Source organism: Arachis ipaensis, chromosome B02 (genome assembly GCF_000816755.2).
Source record: "Arachis ipaensis cultivar K30076 chromosome B02, Araip1.1, whole genome shotgun sequence".
Classification (NCBI taxonomy): Eukaryota; Viridiplantae; Streptophyta; class Magnoliopsida; order Fabales; family Fabaceae; genus Arachis; species Arachis ipaensis.
In genome coordinates, this window is record NC_029786.2 from 58,362,075 (window position 1) to 58,367,714 (window position 5,640).

The 5,640-nt window shown below is 38.9% G+C and overlaps 1 long non-coding RNA gene across 2 annotated transcripts; it reads right to left on the bottom strand.

Annotated features, from left to right (window-relative positions):
• On the bottom strand, window positions 211-1,948 carry LOC107628346. Of its 2 annotated transcripts, XR_001617727.2 has the most exons (4): window positions 1,342-1,948; window positions 914-974; window positions 581-674; window positions 211-381 (listed from the first exon to the last, which is right to left on the bottom strand). It is a non-coding gene; the product is annotated as an uncharacterized LOC107628346 (long non-coding RNA). The 2 variants fall into 2 exon arrangements; XR_001617728.2 differs by lacking the exon at window positions 914-974.

Below are 5,640 nucleotides of genomic sequence, written 5' to 3' on the forward strand. Positions count from 1 at the left end.
AAATCAGCACTAATAAAACAGCTTAGAATAAGGCCATCATTTGACAACATCAAAGTAAATAGTAGAAATTAAGAATAATATCAGGAGTCTTTAACTCAACTGTAAACGTAAAAGTAACAACAATTGATGGACAAATTGCCAAGAGACAAGAAATCTATAACCTATTTTAACTCAACCCCAAAGCTAGCTCAAAGGCAAAGAATGTCTCACATTTATAAACCACCTAGAAACCTCATCTTTGAATGATGTTGGATTTGTAATGCTGGCAATGTTCATTACCTCACAAAAGTCACCAGAAATCTGCTTAGATTTTGCTTGTAAAGTCGTATGGTACTCACGCAATAAGCACTGGTCAAGAGTTTAAAATCTACCCTCTCGTATCTGTATCAGTTAGATGGTTTACATTATAGTAAGTAGCTTTTTGTATGGAAGGAAGAAATCATAGTAATCAAGAACTCAAATGAGTTTTGACAAGAAAATGTTAGACGGTTTACATTATAGTAAGTAGCTTCTCGTATGGAAGGAAGAAAGCATAGTAATCAAGAACTCAAATGAGTTTTGACAAGAAAAAGAAACTCACTGATCTCAGGGAAACCTTCAAGCTCAATGGCGAAGCTTCTTTAAGTCTATTTAGGGTAGAAATGCACCATGCATCATTTGTTTCACTTGCCACTCTTTCTTAATGGAAATTTAAGTAATTAAATGGAAAAAGAAACCGTAAACTGTTACCAGAAAGTTAAGCCACTCACAATAGATAGATGTTAATCAAGACTAGCTGGTACAAATAGAGTTAACAAGATAAGAGACTACAACTAAAAGCAACACTAAAGACATTTTAGCAGCAGAATAAATGAAATTCTAAGATAAAGTTGTGCTAGAGGTACTTAAATTTAATGGAAGATGTAAAGCTCACCAAAGAATCAACAATCTGTTCCATTGTGTCATGACAAAAGCATTTATCTACAATTTCAATCCTGAAGAAAATGAAAAGTAGAAAAAAGGGCTATCTTAAACTATGAATCAGAATATAAGAAACAAAGTTAGTAAAGAGAGCATCTAAACAGCTATAGGAATTTTTCATTTTCAAAGAACCAGTTTCCAAATCAAAATCAGAACAACATTAGACATGTATCTTCTCAACACACTCTTGCAGACTACAGCATACACATATCAACATGTTCTACCTTACTATCGTAAAATCAACAAGAGGCACAACCAGTCACACATTTAATCTACAACCAAAATCCATTACATATGAAGCATTCAACTATTCGTAATAATCCAGTAAACTTTTCAGGCATTCAAAGTTTAAAATATTTAATTTAATAAAATATTTCCTACCTCGATGTCACAACTCGCGAAAATCACTAAACACAGCAGCTCCATCAGTGGTTCCAATACCAGCTCCCATGGCAGCAACAGTAGTGATTCTGGGCAGCTTCAGTGCTGGTTCCCGGCAGCTGAGGACTCCGGCAACTTGCAGAACCTAGAGGCGAGGCAGAACAGAGCCGTTTTCCTCAAATCCCAAGTAGCAGCTTCCCTGTTTCCTTTTCCATTCACGTTCCTCTCCATGGCCATGATGAAACAACGAATTGAACGGCAGCGTAGCCAGGATGCAACGGCAGTGGCTCCCTTTCCCTGGCCCCTGGCTCATGCGTAGTTCTTTCTCTCCGCAACATGAAAGTGACGAAAATGGAAGCTTCTGTGACAGAAACGAATGTGACGGAGACAGCAGCGGCTTAGCGACCCCTCGACGGCTCCTTCTCCTTTCTCGCACGATGATGGCGACCGCTCAACGGAGGCGACGACGCAGTGGCGTTGCGGGGTTAGCGCGGCTTCTCTTCTCCGTCCCTCACTCTCCCTTTGCGGACTCTCTTTCTCCTTCGGGCTTGGCAATGACGGCGACGGCGGCACCTAACCCACCGGCGCCGTCCTCTTCTTCTTCCTCCTCTCTTGTCTCTCTGTGTGTGTATGTGTTACGCTTATGAGTGGGGGGTTGTGTGCTTAGTGAGGGGGTGTTTAGGGTTTTGGAATTTGGAAATTAGGGTTTTTTATTTAATTTGGGAATTTAGAATTAGGTAAGTAATGATATTTTTAATTAAAAACAAAGTTTAGTTAATAATATTATTATTGAGTTCGATATCCGTCGATATAAGTAAATATTGGTACTTTTCGGTGCACGTAGCTTTACTAATGCTTCACCGTATATCTTTTATTGTTGTGTTGTTAATGTCATTTATTTTAGTAACTCATATATGTTATTACTTATGTTTTAATATATCCAGCTTTTATAATTATCCATTTAAAATATTTATAACTTGAATTGCAACCCCATTCTTTGACAACTCATCACTATCTTAAGTAATCCTCATCATTGCCATTCATTCTCTCTTGGAAACGAACCAAGAAGAAATAAAAAGAGAGAATATCCGTGAGAGAGAAAAAGAATGGCTGTGAGAGAGAAAGAAAGAAAACCATGGAACCCCAATCTTTCCGAGTTTTATTTTTTGAGATCCGTAACTCCAATAAAAAATCTAATCCGATAAAAGTGTTTGTATCTTTGGTGCACGAAATTACAATCACACTTTTGTAACTCCGCACAACTAACCAGCAAGTGCACTGGGTCGTCCAAGTAATACCTTACGTGAGTAAGGGTCGATCCCACGGAGATTGTCGGCTTGAAGCAAGCTATGGTTATCTTGTAACTCTTAGTTAGGATATCAATAATTCTCAGATTTGATTATAAAAAGTAAAAGAACATGAAATAAATACTTGTTATGCAGTAATGAAGAACAGGTTGAGGCTTTGGAGATGCTTTGTCTTCTGAACCTCTGCTTTCCTACTGTCTTCTTCTTCATGCACGCAAGACTCCTTCCATGGCAAGCTTTATGTTGGGCATCACCGTTGTCAATGGCTACATCCCGTCCTCTCAGTGAAAATGTTCCAAATGCGCTGTCACCGCACGGCTAATCATCTGTCAATTCTCGATCATGTCGGAATAGGATCCATTGATCCTTTTGCGTCTGTCACTACGCCCAACACTCGCGAGTTTGAAGCTCGTCACAGTCATCCCTTCCCAGATCCTACTCAGAATACCACAGACAAGGTTTAGACGTTCTGGATCTCAGGAATGACCGCCAATGATTCTAGCTTATACCATGAAGACTCTGATTTGAATCATGAGGCTAAGAGATATGCATTCAATCTAAGGTAGAACGGAGGTGGTTGTCAGGCACGCGTTCATAGGTGAGAATGATGATGAGTGTCACGGATCATCACATTCATCAAGTTGAAGTGCGAATGAATATCTTAGAATGGAAGCAAGCGTAATAGAATGGAAAACAGTAGTAATTGCATTAATTCATGAAGAACAGCAGAGCTCCTCACCCCCAACAATGGGGTTTAGAGACTCATGCCGTAGAGAACACACAAAGAAACGTGTAAAGTGTCATGAGGTACAAGATGAATCACTGAAAGTAGTATTTATAGTAAACTAGTGACCTAGGGTTACAGAAAATGAGTAAGCTAGGGTGTTTATTGTAAAAATCCACTTCCGGGGCCCACTTGGTGTGTGCTTGGGCTGAGCATTGAAGCTTTCATGTGTAGAGACATTCCCTGGAGTTAAACGCCAGTTTGGGCATTTAACTCCAGCTTTTGTGCCAGTTTTGGAGTTAAACGCTAGAATTCTTGAGCTGAATTGGAACGCATGTTTGGGCCATCAAATCACGGGCAAAGTATGGACTATTATATATTTCTGGAAAGCCCAGGATGTCTACTTTCCAACGCAATTGAGAGCGTGCCAAACAGTGCCAAAAAGCGTATAAATTATCCGCTCATCACAACACCAAACTTAAATTGTTGCTTGTCCCCAAGCAACTAAAAATTAAATAGGATAAAAAGAAGAGAATATACAATAAATTCCAAAAACATCTATGAAGATCAATATTAATTAGATGAGCGGGGCTTTTAGCTTTTTGCCTCTGAACAGTTTTGGCATCTCACTTTATCCTTTGAAGTTCAGAATGATTGGCTTCTATAGGAACTCAGAATCCAGATAGTGTTATTGATTCTCCTAGTTAAGTATGTTGATTCTTGAACACATTTACTTTATGAGTCTTGGCCGTGACCCTAAGCACTTTGTTTTCCAGTATTACCACCGGATACATAAATGCCACAGACACATAACTGGGTGAACCTTTTCAGATTGTGACTCAGCTTTGCTAAAGTCCCCAATTAGAGGTGTCCAGAGCTCTTAAGCACACTCTTTTTTTGCTTTGGACCACGACTTTAACCGCTCAGTCTCAAGTTTTCACTTGACACCTTCACGCCACAAGCACATGGTTAGGGACAGCTTGGTTTAGCCGCTTAGGCCAGGATTTTATTCCTTTAGGCCCTCCTATCCACTGATGCTCAAAGCCTTGGATCCTTTTTATCACCCTTGCCTTTTGGTTTAAAGGGGTATTGGCTTTTTCTGCTTGCTTTTCTCTCTCTCTTTTTTTTTTAATGCAAGCTTTCTATTCACTGCTTTTTCTTGCTTCAAGAATCAATTTTATGATTTTTCAGATCATCAAATAACATTTCTCCTTTTTCTTTCATTCTTTTAAGAGCCAACAATTTTAACATTCATAAACAATCAACTTAAAAAAATGCACTGTTCAAGCATTCATTCAGAGAACAAGAGTATTGCCACCACATCAAAATAATTAAACTATTTTAAAATTCGAAATTCATGTACTTCTTTTTCTTTTTCAGTTAAAAACACTTTTTATTTAAGAAAGATGATGGATTCATAGGACATTCATAGATTTAAGACATAAACTCTAATTTTATTGATTATGGAATAAAAATAAAACTCAAAGATAAATATAAGAGCAGACCCATAATAATAGAAGACAGAAAATTAAAAGCAGAAAAATAAATGACTCTTAAAATAGACTCTTAATAATAAAGGTTATCACAGAGTTAGGACTCAACAACCTTGATTTTGAGAAGTTGATGCTCCCTCTTTTTGTGGGGTGCTTGGTCCTTCAAGGGAGAGCTTCTGGCGCTTCAGCTCTTGTAGCTCACGCCCCTGCTTCTCCTGTTCCTTCAGCAGCTTGCAGAGCATGCAGTTTTGATTCTGCTGTTCTTCCTTAAGTTGTTCCATAGCTTCCTGTAGCTTGGTAACAGATGCTTCTAAGCGGGTCCAGTAGTCAATTTCAGGAATTTCTAGGAGGAACTCTTGCGCCCTCTTTTTGATGGAGTTGTCTTGCACTTGTCCTCCCATTGACTTCTTGGTGATTGGGTGTTCAATTGGGATGAATTCATCTACTCCCATCCTCACCCCAGTATCTTTACATAGCAGAGAAATTAAGCTTGGGTAGGCCAGTTTGGCTTCAGTGGAATTCTTATTTACAATTGTGTAAATCTCACAAGAAATCAGATGATGAATCTCCACTTCTTTTCCAAGCATAATACAATGAATCATCACTGCTCTTTTGACAGTGACCTCAGAGCGGTTGCTAGTAGGCAATATAGAACGCCCAATGAAGTCCATGATGAGTCTTAGCTCAGTGATCACGGAAAAGCACACCAAACTTAGAGGTTTGCTTGCCCTCAAGCAAAAGAAAGGAAAGGGGGGAGAGAGGAGAAGAGGTAAAT